The sequence below is a fragment of the Corvus moneduloides genome, chromosome 19 (assembly GCF_009650955.1).
Source record: "Corvus moneduloides isolate bCorMon1 chromosome 19, bCorMon1.pri, whole genome shotgun sequence".
Classification (NCBI taxonomy): domain Eukaryota; kingdom Metazoa; phylum Chordata; class Aves; order Passeriformes; family Corvidae; genus Corvus; species Corvus moneduloides.
Window position 1 is genome coordinate 3,009,544 of NC_045494.1, and position 17,517 is coordinate 3,027,060.

Sequence of the window (17,517 nt, forward strand, 5' to 3'; positions counted from 1 at the left end):
TGGAGATAAATAAATTTATCTGGGTTTATTACTACTATAAATAAATTGGGCAAATATGTCTGTGAAGACCACTGATGTAATGCCATGAGTCAGAGCAAAACAAGGGTGTTTTAAAAAGTGAAATAGTGATGTTTGAGCCAAATTGTTGGGGCATCCTCAACACTTTTTGGGTTTTTACTGAGCTCTTGCCCATGACACTGCAAACAAAAACCTCTGTACTTAGAGTTCTCTCTTGGTTTTGGTGCAAAGCAAAGGAAATCTTCTGGTTTTAACCTAATACATATGTTTGCTGCTCACATATGGCAAAATTCCTTTCTGGTGGGAACTTTTTTGCTGTTGTTGCAACACACTATATATCCAAGAAGTCTCCTTTGATCTTGAACTATTGCTCCACTACTCATTATGCTACTGATTCAATATGAAAGGCAAAATTTCTGTGGTTTCTGTTAAAACAATGGCTTTGTTTTTGCAAACAAAGTTTTCCACAACCTATATGCAGGGGCCAACATTACTGCAAGAGAAAAGAAAATCTATTATTTTACACAGAAAATAGTCATGGTGTTTAATAACACAAATTATTTCTCTATCCTATAGGTACACTACAATTGCTATTATGATTGTACAGAAAATTTAGGCTTTACTGCTCCTCAGGAACAGAAATTAAAATGCCTTAAGTGATATTTGACATCTCTCTTTCCTATTTTACTTTCCTTTCAGTGATCTCTCAGCCTGTTGCCAGCAGTCCAACTCCAGGATCTGGTTGGGATCAGCTTGGATGGGTGGGGGAAAGGGGAAGACCTGCAAAAGCTGCTCTTCACAGTGTCCTACTAGAATCTTCCTGACTAATATTTAATTTTAACCACTAAACACTATTTCATGAAGGGTGAACATGAATTACAACACAGAATGAAAATGCAAATTGGTAATACCTTTGTAAATGTGTCCCTACAGGAGTTGGTTGCCCGTTTTCTGCTGCCATTATGGAAAAAAAAATGTTTCCTTGGTCAGGAATCAGATAAAAGGCATAATTTCCAAAGGCACAGAATTCATCAACTCCCACTTGGAATAACATGAGCTCCCATATACACCATGGCACGTTTGGAAGTTTGGCTCATTTTGCTGACATTTCAACATGGGAATGGAGATCTTGCAAAATTCTCCAGGCTGGGGCTTTGCCCATCCCCACCAGTCAAGCAGCTCCCTGTTGCACCAGGCTATGGCTTCAGAGATTTGCCAGAAGGAGATGCCCTCGGGAAGTGTAACAAATCCTTCCCTTGAGGGACTATGGGAAGAAAGAAAGGGGTTCAGGAAGAAAAGGAATAATTTGACTCCAGGAACAGAACCAAGCCTCTCCAGCAGTAGGGGAAAAAAAGCAGGTCATTTTACATAAAAGAAAAAAATATATGCAAACATTTTGCAGAGTGGCAGGCTCTAACATAAGCCATTTTCATTTTTGACTATTTATGGCCAAGAGACTGACTGGCAGTACACTATAAACTTGGGATCATCAGCATTAGCTCCTGAGCAGTCCCACAGCACTTCCACATCAGACTTCACCTGGATTTTGGGTGTCTTTAGGAGATTCCCTGAGCACTCCTGGAATTGTCAATATTCCTATTTTCCCTGTTTTGCTCCTGTAAGATGTTGATGCGTTTTCAGCATTTTCTGTACATACCTAGTTGAGTTGACCACAGTTTTAAGATAATTTTCCTGCAAAGTCTTTAGCCCTATTAGAAATTTTTCCCTGTGAGGGTGGGCAGGCCCTGGCACAGGGTGCCCAGAGAAGCTGTGGCTGCCCCTGGATCCCTGGAAGTGTCCAAGACCAGGCTGGATGGGGCCTTGGAGTGCCCTGGGACGGGCTTTAAGGTCTTTTCCAACCCAAATCATTTCAAGATTCTATGATTCTAAGATATATCCCTAAAACACCTTGATGGCACCAGCAGGGCTATTTGTAGACTTAAAATTAGGCAGGGGCTTAAGCATTTTGCTGAGTCAGGGCTTCGCTGCAGGACATTATAAACGCAATTCTTTTGAAAGGCAAAGGATGCCATAAGGTCCTGCAGAGATAACAGTTCAAAGAAAACAGCAGCATAGTTGTAAAGTTGGGCATTTTTTGTCAAGGGAAGCCAAGGAGGGAATTGTTTTCACTTTGTTTTAGTGGCTCAGGTGACAGGAGGGAAAGGAGGCAAGGTTCAAAGGCTGTAATAAACCGGCTTTCATCTGCTTTTCTCAATGGGCCACAAAACCCAACAAGCAGTTGCCGTGGCCAAGCACTGCTTTGTCTATGACCAGGACACTTCGGAGCTGTTGTGATGAAGTCAATCAAAAGCCTGTCAGCTGGAAGATTTACTGTAATATTTACCTGGAGTATTTTGTAGTTTGCTTTAACACTGCTTCCCCTTCTTTCCAGCCTGCATGAGTGTCATGGTCAAGAGCAGAGCAGAGGCTGCCGAAAGGAGAAAAGCACTGAACTGTTTCCCCCTTGCACTTGCCGAGGTTTAGGCAGAAACACCAATGGTGCACATTTACCAGATAAAATGAATCTTTTAAACCCAAAGATACCATGACATCTTAAGCATACACTTATGAAGGAAAAGTTCAGAACTCCATTTTAAACCACTTATGAGAGGATTTACCAAGATTCTGCCTAATGTTCAGCTGACACTTTGTCAAAAACATTTATCACAAAGCTTTTGAAGTTTCTTAGCTCCCCCTGAGTTATTAAAACTTGAACTGCAGAGTTTGTTATCAGCCTCAGAGCACACACAAAATATATCAGGTATTTTTTCAGTCAACCTTTCAGTCTGATTTTGAGACTATTATACAAAATACAACATTCCCAATCAGGTTAATGTCTGACAGATAATGCTGAGCGGGCGGAACTGCTGCGCCTGATTGATCTGCAAGACAATTTTCATTTCCTAATTTGCTTTTTATTAAACACTTTGCAATCAAAGGGAACGGCAAGGAGTCTGCCATTCTCCGAGCAGGTCTCCTGTGAAGACCTGATGTCGGCTTCAACATTTTCAGGCAACTTCTTGAATTTTTGATGCTCTGTTGCAAGAACATCTAAAACATTGTGTCAATGCCGTGCTAGTGAAAAACTGCTATTGTGAATAGAAATGAAGCAGTAAAACATCTGGTTCTGCTGCTTGCTGTACTCTTAACAACAGTTCTGCAAAAAACAAACATCAGGGGTTCAGGCAGAATTTCCTGCAATGACTTGGAGAACGCCTGAGTCTTGATAAAGCAGATTTATCAATCACTCGCTGAACAAGGCAATCTTCCACCGCCTGGGGCTTCATTCCCAACCAAGTTTATCAGTAAACTGCCACTTTAAGTGGGTGTTCGGACACTTCACACCTGGAGCCAGCCCAGAGGTTCCAGCAGACCCCTGGTGCTCTACAAATGTCTCTTTAAAATGCATTGCTCACCACAGATACACAAAGAGCTGGAAATATAAACATTTCTAACAGGCCTTACAAAGCCTCTTATTTTGATATGCTCTTTTACAACAGAAATATGAAAGGCTCAGATATTTCTAATCAATAGGCCAATCTGATTCCCAGTAAGAATGAAAGAAAAGCTATTTATTTTGTGCAATCAAGTGCTCGGTATTGCTGCAATTCTCCCATTACATAAAATAACACCCATTTTCTTGCACACAGGCACAAACAAAGAAATCGAATAAAGTCTTTTTACCTTTCAAAGAAACCTTAATCAACAAAATTAACTTGCAAGGCAAACCACTGCTTTTTGAACTGAACAAGAGTAAGCTTGACTCAACACATGTGAGATGTGAGAGGCAGCAAAGTAATATCTGCTAAAATTATGTCTGGAAGCCAAAAATGGGGTGATTCTTGACAGGAGAGGATGCACACTTGGAAATTCTTTTATTCAAAGTCTTTAATGACCTCCAACCCAATTACATTTGCAACAAGACATGACAATGCAGTTGCTCCTATTTAAAAGTATGTGTGAAAACAGAGCATTTTTGAAGCCTGAATCTTTTTTTTACTTTTTAATCATGTTGAGATGAAGCTCATTTACTTAAAAAGAAAAAATGAAACAGAACGTCCTCTGCAGCTGGTCAAACAGATTACGAAACTCTAATCTCAGTAGCCTGAGGAAAACCAAAACAGTTTTTCAAGTATCTATTTTACAGAGCATTAGCTTTATACTTTTAAAAAGAGGCATTAACATAACTGATCAGAACATCCCAGAACGTTTCTGATCTAGTTAATCATATGACGTTATGACAGAGATTCTTGCTGTCATAATGCCAATGTTTTTAAACATTTCTAAAATCCTTTAAGTTCTTCTTTTTTTTTCCAAATTAGACATGGGTAAGATCTATTTCAGTTTCTTCAGAAGTTTTTCCTTCCATTTTAGAGCTCTATAAAACTGGTGCAGAGTATTTTAGATAGACAGACACATACACACACAGCAAGGAACAATGTCCGGCTCCATGACCTATTTAAATGTTTCTTTTAGCTTTTTATACAAAACATTTTGCTCTAATTCCTGCATAACTCATTTCTGGGAGTCCTCACCACCTTATTTCTTTAACTCTGCTGTATTCTTTACAGCTAAACTGGAATCATCAATAAAAAAATCAGGATTTGCCTAGTTTAAATTTATTTGGTTTATTTCCCTTAAGAGCAATTATTTAAACATTCCAGCCACACTTGTTGCAGCTCTGAAGATCAAGGTTTATTGGACAAGCTTCCAGTGGATCTGGGCCCCTCTAAGCCAGCCCTGGTAAGATCAGACTGAGGATTCCTGGGAGAGATTCCTGACACAAGCACCTCTGCAACAGGAAACAAACAGCCTGTGCTGGACCTTTTGGTGCTGACAGTTTCTCCAGGATAGGTAAGAATAAGGTGTAATTTATACACAGGCAAGCCAGGAAGAAGATGAGAGGAAAAAACACTTTCCAAAGCTATGGCTGTGCCTCAGATATCACTTTAGTGGGGTGTCAAGAGCTCTTATCACAGTTGTGACAAAGCAGATCTGATTTCCACTGAGTGCTTTTGGGGTTTGTTTGTTTGTTTGTTTGTTTGTTTGTGGGGGTTTTTTGTTAAGTCAGTTTCAACTCAGTTTTGAGCTGAAGACTCTGCTGTTTCAGTGTGCAGATCTTTCTGGCAGAAAAGTCTTACATGAAAATGCACAGGCAGGAGAGGACCTCAGTCCCACACAGCATGAATTCTGTTGAGGTACTTGTGAATCTAACAAGCATCCACAAGATACTCTCCTGCTTTTGCTTCCCAGCAACACTCACAGGGTCCTGACAAGGCAGCTGAAATACCCCCAAAAAGCACACAAAGCTTTTAAAAAATATATATGTAAATAGTTACAAATATTCCTATATGGATGACATTTTAAAAATACAAAAGCATTAAAAATAACAGAAAACAGATCAGGTTCTGAAGTGCCATGAGTTTCTCATTTGTGCAGCTACACATTAACGTCTCTCACCCGACCTGCACAGCTACTTCATGCATCCAAAAACCTTCCCCTTATCACAACTGAGACAAACACTGCAGGAAAAACACTATATGGCACAGTGTGAAAGAATTCCTGTATTGGTAAAGTTGCATAAACCTCGATCTGTTCAGGGTCTGATAGGGAAGCACAAATGAGCTTGGCCTCTGCTGAGATGGAGAAGGGACATCAGCTTTTCACTTCCATCACAAAAGCTGAGTTAGAAACATAAATGAGTGCTCAGCAACACCAAACTTGATTTGCAAATGTACATTTCCATACAATGATTACAAATAGACACAAACATTGAGTAGAAGTGATGTGTTACTCTGGTAAGAGAAAGAAAACAATAGATCAGGTAGGAGTCCCTCCTTGGGGCTCAGAGCACAGCGGTGGTCAAAGCTGTTTCCAGGCAGACAGTTAAAATCCACTGATAATATCCAAATTGTTAAATAGTCTTCAGTAATTGCTGTTCTACCTTGCTGAATTAAAAGTGTAAAAAACTGGGAAGGACATTTATGATACTGACAGTAGAAAGAAAAGTAAGAGGAATTTAAATACAGCACATACAGCTGTTTTCAGGAGCCAGAGAGTGTCAATACACATCTTGGATTTCTCCTTCCAGCTGCCTGCAGAGTCCTGGCTTGGTCCAGTGGTGCAGGTGTTCCTGCAGGTACCTAACATTTGTCAGCTTGAGTTCTTATTTATACAGTTCCATTCTGCTCCTCCCAGGCTTCTCAGTAAGCAAACAAACTCACTTTTCATGTTCAGTGTTCTTGTTTGTACTTTTACCCTTTCTTACATAACAAACCTGGCAGAGAGCAGAGCAGGGAGAGTGCCCGGGGCTCCTGCTGTGGGTGCAGGGGGTTGGACACTCACTGTGGGCATCACCCCTCCCTGAGTGAGCACATCCTCTCCCTGGGTCTCCTCCAGGTTAGATCCTGGTGTGGAAAGGTGGGTGCAGGGTGACGAGGGAGTCACACTGGCAACAGAAATGAGAAGGCCAAGGCAAACCATGGTACCACGGGTGGGAGCTCATGGGCACGCACGTGGAAAATGGAAAGGAAAACATTACAGCACTTCAGGATTTAACATCTTTTCAACAATTTTAGTACAGACAGATAGCACAACCTTCTATTGAAATGAAAATGTGTCCCTGAGACAGCGACTCTCAGGAGCCTAGATGGACTCAATGATCTCAGAGATTTTTTCCAACCTTAATGATTCTGTGAGTCTGTGAGTCTGGACCAGCACCACTGCCCACTTGGCAAGTGCACAAATGATGTGTTTTCCTAAACCACAGGATATCTGCATGAAGTTTTAGTTCTGCCATGTCCTAACTAATTACTTCCCTAGAAAAGGGACTGGTTTGTTTTCCCTTGATCTGGTTCTAGAAGAACTTGTATCCACTCCTTTTTGTATCATAGATGAGCTGATCTGTTTTCAGGATACGATGAGTGATGCTCTCCTTCACCCCCACACCAGACTTTATTTCTTTGGGATGGTGTGAACTGTCAGACAGCACACCCCAGGGCAAAAATGAGCTGGGACTTCCTGGCAAATCTCAAGAGGGAAGAGAACAGGGCATTGCAAGTTTTGTCTTCTAAGGCCAACATGGCCTGGTTCGAAATCCATGATCTCATGCCATGCTGGGCCAGGAAAATGGCATATCCAGGGCATGGGTTTCCAGCATAAAATACAAGTGAGGTGATCTGATGTGACTCTATTCACCTGCCAACAGCCCTGGCAGAAAAATAAACAGGTTCTGGGGATGAGCTGCTGCTGGAGGCAAAGCAGGAACCATTAAAAGAGCTGCCCTGACCTGTGAGGAACTGGTGTTTTTGCTTTGAACTTCAGCAAATCTTAATGAATTCTTCATAACTGGCAATCCAGGGTTTTCACTGAGGATTTATTTCTCTGGAGGTGCCAAATGCAGGAGACAAATTCAACACTGGAAATACAAATTTGGGGTCTCGCAGTTGGTTGTCCAGGCTGGTGAAGGCAGTTCCAACACCACTGCAGGTCACTCTTTGTGCTGTATCAGGAGTTCGATTTATAGGTAAATATGCGTAAGTGCTGAAGAATTTGGTTTCCTAATTATTAAAACATGTTGATTTAACGGAAGTTACTGACTTCAGTGTAGTGAAAGCTTAAACTAAAAGTAAGAAGAGACAGTTTTAGTAACAGAAATGTCTTGGGGTGACCTTATGATGTGTATCCCATATCGCTGCCTATGCCCAGAAATTAATTCCTGTGCCTTTCTATGCATCTAAACTGAGCCTGAGAGGGGGAAGGAAAAAACTGAGCAAAACTTTTTCAAAGCAGTTTGCAGCTTGTTCAAGGTCACACACAGATAGCAATGGGTTTTCCCCGCTGCGGCAGGGGAGGGAGGAAGCACCCGGCTTGCTGCTCCCAGGACAGTTTTTTGGCCAGTGGTTCAGCTGGTTTTTTTTTCTCCGGAGAGAGACTGAGAGTTAAATTTTTCCTTCCCTGGAATTTCGGATTTTTCTCCTTTTCTACTGGACTGCTTGATTGCTTCAACATCGGAGCACATCAGGAGGACTTTCCACTGGGCACAAAGGGCCTGGCCCTGGGCCAAGCCCCAGCTTCGAGGAGACCAAAGGGAGGACTCTGACACTTTCCCAGGTTTTTCTCCACAGCAAGAGATTTTATTATTTAGCATTATTTTCCTTTCCCATGTGTTTGTTAAATAAATAGTTTTTATCTCTTTCACTTTCCTTTGAGGAAAATTTATTTTTTCCCGAACCTGGTGGGGGAAGGGTGGTTGTGCCTTCTCTCAGAGTATATTTCTAAATTTGGCCAAACCGGTACAAGAAGAAGTTAAAAAGTGGTTATGTCCTCCTTACTCAGAGGAGTAAGGTTTTGGTTGTACTCATCCCTGCTTTACTGCTCTTCCACTCCTCTGTTATCTGGCAGTTTTGGAGGGGATGCTGCCAAGAAGTTCATTTAAAATCCTAAATTTTATCCTGTAGGCAACACTTACTTCAGTTTCCTGAGAATAAATTTCACAGACAGAGCCCTGAAGAAGAAAACAGGTGAGCTCTCTTTGCCTCATAAATCAGTCAGGCTTCCTGAAGAGGCCAAAGATACAAAACTACAGACGCCTGCACAGAAACATTTCAGAAAAAGCTTCAGCCTTGAGGTTCACAGTCTTCTCCATAAATCTCAACTCCTGAGTCTTCCTCATGCATGTTTTCAAGGGTCAACAAATCAAATATTTACTGTCTCAGATCCTGTTCATCAGTGAATCAAGACATGATGGTGCAAGAATCAGCAACAATGAACTACTCCCAGGAAAGGCATCCCATGCTCCAATGCAGGATGGAGTATGGATGGGAAATGCACATCCACATGCAACAGGCTCAAAGAATAAAGTATATTTTTAATAAAACTAATCTAGTTTTCCATCTTAAACACGTGCTGTATGAACACATAGAGGCAGCTCCTCGGGCTGCAAGGCAACAAGGTGTATGAACAGAAAATATTCACTGTACAAATTTTAGTGGGAAAAGGAGCAGAGAATAACACACAGAATAGACTTTTTCCTTTTTCTGGACTCCAGTGCTATTTTGGCTGCCAACAGTACACAAAATTTCCACTGAAGGGCAAGTCAAACCAATTTCCCTGAGAAAGGAGGCATCCGAAAACTCGCTGAGGTTATTCCATTAGTGCCTACGCATTCTCTAAGCGGATGAGCAGCTTCACTTTGAATCCATGTCAAACCACAAGGACTGGCTGATAATAACATTCAATTAAAATGATCTCGTCCTTCTAGAAAAATCTGGCTAACAGCTCCACCTCACCTTTTCTAGCTGGGCACAATGGGGCGATTGATGCTGCAAGGAAACAGGATAGGTTTGTACCGAGGAGCCGACAGGTCAGGTTTGGTGACAGTGTTTGCAGGTTTAACCTCTTACACAAATTTCTGAGATGAAAAAGCCACTTCTGCTGAGCACACAACAGTGAGAAAGCCAGAGTCAGAGCTGGCAAACACCAAGCTGAGCTAATTAGACAGGTGTTTTGAAAAACCCCAAACTTTACACTTGACGCATATTTGGACCTTTTGATGTCGTACTTGGTGCTGCTTCACACCACTCAGGGCTCCAGAGAAAGGCAGGAGCTGCTCCCCTGCTCAGCTCTGGGGGTGAGTTTGCCATCTGATCTACTGAATATACAGATAAAAGTCGCCACAGACCTTTTTCCCTTTTCAAGTGCAGTACTGTCATTTGGAAAGTTCTTTTATTCTCAACTCCACTGACACAAGAAAGTGGCAGGAATATGGCAGCTTTGGCTGCTTTCCTTTGGTAGCTCTTTGTAAGTAATCCTTTAATGCTAAGAAAACAATAGGTATTTTCATTTTGGATGGAAAAAACAGTCCAGTTATAGAAAATTAAGGCAATGCCTTTCAAAAAGTCTAAGAGTGCTACTGACCACTTGATTCTTCTGCTACCCTGCCTTTAAATATTGGTAAATAGTTACCATGCACAGCTATCAGATTCTCCAGGTTTCTCTTGTTACGCTCAAGAAAAGCCCAACTATTATGAAAATGGTTAAGTTTAACAAAGATATTTCTATTTCCCTGTGATCTGCCATTCAAAAGCGTTAGCCAGTCATTTTTTAAAAACCACTCTTGATATTTGATCTTCCTGAGTTTCAGTTACATATAAAGCTGGAGAAAATTCTAAGTGGAATCTGAAGATTTCTAAAGTCAACACTCATTTTGGCAGGAGCATTTTAATGCATAAAGCTGAAATCCTCAGTGACTCTCTCCTGCTGATATCCCTGGAGCAGCCAGCACCATGATTAGCACAAAACCAAAAGCAACCTATAGCAGAACATACAGCTCTGCAAAACAAGGATGTTGACACAAATGCTGGAAGTGGTGTAGGCACAATGGGATCAGCCAGGGCAACCTGGTGCTGCTCCAGCCCGCTCCTGGGATGAGCCACGCCATAAGAAAGATATCTCAGGGAAAAGAGATGTTGATAACAAAGCAGGTCCACATCCCCAAATCCCTGCTTGCCAAACCCTGCAACCTGCCTTGCTGTGCCAGGCTCTAAAAACCTTCACTGCAGAGTTATAAATGTTTGTGGCCCGCGGAAGGTTTGCTTTGAAGACGTTGCTTTCCCCGGCACTCTTTTGTTGGTGGAATCCATGGTTCCCACAGATTGTGTTTCCACCTCCACGGCTGGAGAAGCCCTGCAGTCAAGGCTGCAGTTCCAGGAGCAGGGAAGGAGGCTGCGTTCCAGGAACTCACTGGAACTGGAACAAAGCACAGCCCTTGGAAAGCCTACGCAGCCCTGTGCACACTGTTTTACAGATGCCCCGTCTTTGGACGGCATCAGACACTTGGTTTTATCTTTATCTTTTTTTTTTTTTCCCTCTCCAGTAAAGTCTCAGACTTTGGAGCACAGGCTCTTCCTCCCAGGCGTTCTGCCTCCTAACTTCTGGGTATCTCCCCAGTTCTGTCTTTTTTAAGCACCACTTTCTCCTCCACATAAAAGTCCTTCTGCTCTTTGAAGAGAAAAACATCTTTGATATGCAGCAGTAAACTCTGCATTTCTGTGAGCATCACATCTTAAAAAACCTGATTTCCATTTTCTTGTAACACAGTTCTAAACACTGTCTGCCCTTCATTACAAACTGTGTGGGCTTATATCAATATTACTTAACACTTACTAGTAAGAGTGTTTTGTCTGCACCTTTTTAATTACCCAGGACCCCTCTCAGTGTTATTACTCCTGTCTTGTCAATTGAAAGCAGTGAATTTTATGGCTGGTTTTGAACTGTTTTTCCCCATTTTTCCAGTGCAAAATTAGTGTAGTCCACATTATTAAAAGAAAGATAGTTTAGCTGCATATGACTTTATATTTTATTATGTTTTTATAGAATCTTTAACTCCATAATTTGGAGACAGGTGGCATCCCTTCTGGGGCTAACAAAGGATAAAAAGCACTTCATGCAGCAAAGTGCCTTCTGGAGGGAAAATATAACACTGAGGACAACAATGATAATGTAGGAAAAAGAAAAAATACCAACTTTTAAACCTGTCAGATAAATCTGGACTGCAGTTCAGAGGAAAAGGCAGGCACTAGCTCTAGTCTTTTAAAAAACTTGTAAGTCTGATTTTGCTGTTGGCCATGGTAAGTTCTTCAATGTGTTGAGACATGAAAAGTCAAGAAAAATGCCAGAGTGCAAAGCTTGCTGCAGGAAAAAAAAAAAGATGACTCAATTCTTTGTCTCACAAAGCATGTCAAAGATATTATGAAGTACTTACAGATGCTCAGCCACTCAGATTGCCTGGCTGGCCAAACATCTGAAACCCTGTAATTTTGAAGAGAAGGTACTATGCTTCAGACAATGAAATAATTTTTGTGGCAGCAGAAAAAGAGAGATGATTTTGAAAAGAAGAGTTTTTTAAAATCAGAATTTCAGTTGTGATCAGTAACTAAGCTTAACACGAAAGTCAGCCTATTTTAATTATCATTTATAGTGAATGCGACAATACAGGCTTTTAAAGATAACCATGGAATGGAATCATGAGACAGAGCAGAAGAAAGAGTTGAAAACCTCAGGGCTAAACCCTCATTTTTCTAACAGACAGAATTTGGGTGAAACTACTATTTACATCAACAAAGACCGTGAAGAACAGGTGCCCCAGAGTTTGGACCCCATGAAACAGAGAAAGCAAAGCCATAAAAGACCTGCAGATTTCATTTCCCTATCTTTTGGAAGACATGACCTCCTCTGCTGATCAAACAGAATATAGGAAGTTATGATCAAGATAAAGTCATTTGCCTGGTAGATGTTAAGGTCTGCTTTACAATGCTAAAGCACCAGTGTTGGTGCCTTGTAATTCCCTGCTAATAAAAGACACTGCAGAGTTATGAGTGTTATTACAGGCTAAAGTCAGTGACAAAGAAATAAAGATCCATGAAAAAGCACAAGATTTAACATCAAGATGGTCCCTTACAAGTCTTTCTTTCACCATGCCAAATGGTTTATCATGGTAATGTTTGGCCACAAAGGCAATTAGAAGGATTTGAAGTCTCTCTGGAGAACTTTGTGACACGCACATCTCCAAGGCTCTGTGGTGACTGACAGAATTTGGCATGGCTGTGGCCACAGAATCACCACCAACAGTGGGGCAGGTTCTGATCAGATGTCTTACAAGACATGAGCCAGGGCCAATAGGGACATGCTGACCTTCTTTTTACAGACATTGCTGGTAAAAAAAAAAAAAAAAAAAGACCAAAAGACCTTCATCCAAGTTAAAATAGAAAATGCAATAAAATACTTTAAAAATCTTATCAATAATGTGGGTCTGTTGACAAAAGTTTGTTCTGAGTTAGTGGTTGAGGTTGTAGGAGTTAATTCTGCCACCTCAGTGTATCCTGGGGAATAAAGCAAGTCAAGACTCCCTTACCAAAAAGCCCTTGACACAATATATGTCTTTATCCTAAGAGTTTTAGATTTTCATTTAGAGTTTACACCAAGATTTCAGGGTTTTTTCCCCCTAATTAATGCCCTCTGTGCTATCAGTTACACAAGATCACAGACTTCTGAACCACCAGTCATTACAGTCTTAATTTCCACCTTTGCCACAAACCTTGGGTGAAGTCAAGGCTCTGCCCTCCTCTGTCTCACTCTTAAAACAGGACCAAAAAAGCTTCTTCTCCAGATCAGGGCAGCTTAGGTTCTGTGCTCTCAGATGCCGCTCCTCCCCTAATAAGCACTAATTAAGGGCATTTAAACCACTTAGATTTACCTTTGCTTGGGACTTTTAACCAATAAATTAGAATTATTTATTTCTTACCAACTCCAACCCTGGCTCTTGCAGAGTGCAATGCTGGTGTTCCAAAAGGTGTTTTGAGGACAAAAACTAAATATCTCTGCAGGGCTGCAGTCACTCAGTTCATGTTCCCAGAGATCTAATGTGCTTTTCCTTTTAATAAAGAATATTATTCGTAGTTACAAGTGGAATGTGCTAATAAACGTGGCTGATAATGAAATAGAACTACAAGCAAAATTAGCTTGCGGATCAAATTTTTAAAACCACAGGTTTTTTGATAGAGAAATTTGGTATGTTTTATAGTTGCATGGATGATATTCACTGTGTCGATAAAACCCTCAATATTTAGCAGAAGAAATGATCCTTTGGCTCCAAGATACAACAACATCTAACAAATATAGAGGATGTCAGGCATACTCAATGCCCACAAGGGCCCAGACAATTTAAACCCAGAAGTTTTCCCCTTTGTTCTGCTATGGCTATAAAACATAAAACACTTCAACTTTTTTTTCCCCTCTCAACATTTTCAAACATAACAATGAAAAAACAACTGTTTCAAAATTTTTCACATGAAGGGGAACATTATTATAGGCCATTCTTTCCTAGAAATCTTTTAAGTCTTATTTATTAACAGAATTAATCTGATCATAAGCTGGCTGACATACAAAGTGTTGACATATGTCATCTTCCAACCATGCTTTGCTAATGAAATTTTGGTGTTAATTCAGGGATATAACAGAATCCTGGAATCTGTAACAGGAATCAAACAACAATTGTGGTTCATCTGGCAAAAAAAGCATCATTTCCCCCCTTTTCTGTTGTGGGTTTGTCGCTGTATGCTCTCCATCATCCATTTCTTTCCAGAATCTACTTTTTGATGTGGAGTCCCCACGTGGCCATCAACTTCAGCATTAAAATGCTCTGAACATGTTCTGCAGTTCCAATCCCAGGAAATGTTTTGTACTTTTAATCCCGGAATCCGAAAGGATTTCATAAAAAAGTAAACAACTAAGCCTAAACAACTAAGGCTGGGATTTCATAAATAACCTCCAGGTATCTTTACGATGCCACCAACTTCTTGTTCTGCCCAGTCCAGTAACCAAAAGCAGCAGAGAAGTTTGGTAAATGCTCTGACCATTGGAATTACCAAGCTCCAGGCTGCTGTGGGTAAGTCACTACAGGGATGCAAGAAACATAACTTAAAAAAAAAAAGTTTAGCCCACACTTGAGTGCCCAGGGAAGCTCCTGCACAGACATTCCCAGGAGTTCAGTGCCCAGCCCCTCACTGGAGGGTGATGGCTGCTGTCCCAGTCTGAAGCATCACAAAGGGGTAAGAGATGTGGCAGTTCAGGCAGCTTTTCCGAACATCTGCAGGGCATTAGCACAGCTCTGATCCCAACTGATCCTGGGGCCCAAGGCAGTGGTTCCTGATCTCTGGGGTGAGCACAGGTGAGGCACAGCGCAGTGACCAGGGGAGCTCTGCTGATTTGCCCTCTCAGCCCCAGCTCAGTGTCCCTGGGCTCTGCTCCAAAGAATTTAAGTCCTGGTAAGCTCAAAGCACAGACATCTCCATGGCACTGAAGGGTGAGCTGGGTTTTTGGGGTCAGACCTCAGCTGCTGTGGGCTCTGCCACAAGACATTGCTACTCCACGGCAGTCAAAGTGGTCACCCTACAAGCCACAAGAGAGGAATGTGATGAGCCGAAGTTTTATCCTGATTTTACGAGTGATAACAAGTTCGGCTTGCCCTTAGGCCAGACCAACTGCAGCCTAACACAAGTGCCAAGGCCTTCAAGCATTTGTCTCAAAGCGACCCAAACTGAGGCCACTGAAGCCAAAAGCGTTGTTCAAATTGGGTTTTTAGGTCATCAAAAGAAGCAAAATGTTCTTGAAAATTTCATTTATTCTTCTTGACTAATATTTAAGATACTACCTTAAAAAATATTGAGTTGAAGGAGATGGGTGCAATTGTGCAATAATAAATCAGAAATCTTTTACTAGCAAAGAGACTCAGGAATTTGAATTAACATCAAAATCATGTATTATGGCATCCACATCTGGATATCACTTTACTGTCTAAATCCAAAACTTCTCTGAGAGACAGTTGGTTTCTGTAAAAATGTATTTCTCCCTTTGAAAGGAAATAATAATTGGAAGGTCTTACAGGAAGCCACCCAATACCAATAGAGGAAATTGCAATCTGTTCCTCAATGTTAGTTTAAATCAATGTTATATTTAGCAAAGGCTGTTTTTTAATGATAGTATTTTCATTAGCTTTTACCACACTGAGTCTCCTCGAAGGCTTACACCATATTAAGAATTCCTTTGTTTGTAGAATGTTTCTTTAATCATCCCTCGAGGTCTTCAGCTTACCCTAGGTTAGATGTTGTTCCCCATCTCCAGGACATCCAGAATTCCACTTTCACCAAAACCTTTTTTTTTCCCCCAGGCCAATAAAAAGCAAAGTATTTCTGCATATGCTTGCCGAGAAATATGTGTGGTTCTTAAAAATACTAAGTGATCAAATATTAAAACCACCTTTTTCTGTTTCCAGAAGTATACACAGCATTTTAGCTTCCTAGGAATTTTCTGCTTGGGGATCTGGATTTCAGTAAATTTCCATTAAATCAGTGGTTTCAAAGGAAGATTTTTTTTAAAAAAGTACAGTATTAATGATCCTAAACAAAATTCAAGAACTGCAAGCAAAACAGCTCTTCCAATTTCTTCTCCAAGTTGACAAAATCTTTTAAAACATACTCCCAGCACCAGTGCTAAAAACTCTCTGGGACACTGCTCAGAAATCCTGTGCAGAATTTCCCTGTGGTTTTTATGGATTTCATTATATTGTGAGGTAATAACATCAAAATTAAGTTTATAATAGCTGAACACAGATTTACATGCAGAAGGGTTTCATACCACCTATAATCACTAGTGTTCAAAAACTGGTGTTGCCAACAGCTGAATTATTCCACTGAATGTAACTTAAGTGAATCCAGAAATTCAACAGTAGAATTTGCACCAGAAGAAAAAAGCTGCTGAAGAGTCTAAACCATGTTTTTCCAACATGTAACTCAAGAAGGTACCATGATAACTTGAATTACACTGTGTTTCTGACTCTGTGGAAGATGATTCCACTGTCACAGGGTTTCTGCAGATCTTGGTGGCCACTGGAAAAGTGAACTACAAATAGTCCATGTTCCTAAGTGGTAAAAATTCACTTGGACCTGAAAATAATGTGATTTACCTGTGTTCTATCTGCAGAGTCTGGTGACAAAATAACCTACCTGTGGTGATTCCATTTGGGTAACAGATTAGAGCCAACGTTTTTATAGTTACATCTTTCACAGAATGATCAGAAAGAAAATTCTTTTCCTCAACAAACACACAAATATAGGCAGACTTTTTCCTTAAGAAAAAAATTATCATTAAAAAATTGATGAAAGAAACGGAAAAGCACACTGCAGATGATGGGACAGTAATGACAACCTAATGCAAGTCATTCCAATATAGAGGACAGCACTAACTGTACCACAATCCAACAGATTTCCAACATTTAAAACCTTCCACGGTATCTCTTAGGCACAAAAAATTAGGTAAATTGTAGGAGTTGATTTTTTCATGAGTTCTTACATTTAATAATGTAATTCTTTGGTACAAGTAAATGTCTTTACAAAGGAAAAGGAATTTCCTTCATCTAGACACCCGCTCATGAGGCATTTTCATTGCCAACATGAGCAGATTACATGAGTTTCAAAATTTTTCCATTGCTCTTTACTACTCCGAGAAGAAAAAAAATGTTTACAAACTAATTCTGCTCACTTCCACAGGTGGGATTCTCTGCAGCCACTTCGAGTCAAGGTGTCAAAACAGCAAGAACAGAATCTGGCTATTCAGTCTTAATGAAAAAGGCCAAAGAATGCAATTCTAATGCAAAATATGTATAAATCCAACAAACAAAACTATAGTTAACAAACACTTTATTCCATTAACATTCAGCATAGACTTTGCTTATATTTTTCAATGGAGGCTAAGGACAAACTTTCCTTCAATGCAGCCTTAAACATGAAAGTTGGGAAGGTTTGTGAAAACCAGGCTGCAGCCCAGGCCATGCTGCTGCCTCACTCTCCTACTTTTCACCTTTCCTCTCTTTCAAGCCCTGAAAGCACAGCATAAAGGTGCTGAAAATACACTAAAACATCAGGGCCAGTACAAAAAGAAAGA

At 40.7% G+C, this 17,517-nt stretch overlaps 1 protein-coding gene across 6 annotated transcripts in view; it reads right to left on the minus strand.

Annotated features, from left to right (window-relative positions):
- Positions 1-17,517, minus strand: part of CEP112 (centrosomal protein 112) — a 157,814-nt gene that overhangs the window by 23,064 nt on the left and 117,233 nt on the right. The window lies entirely within an intron of this gene.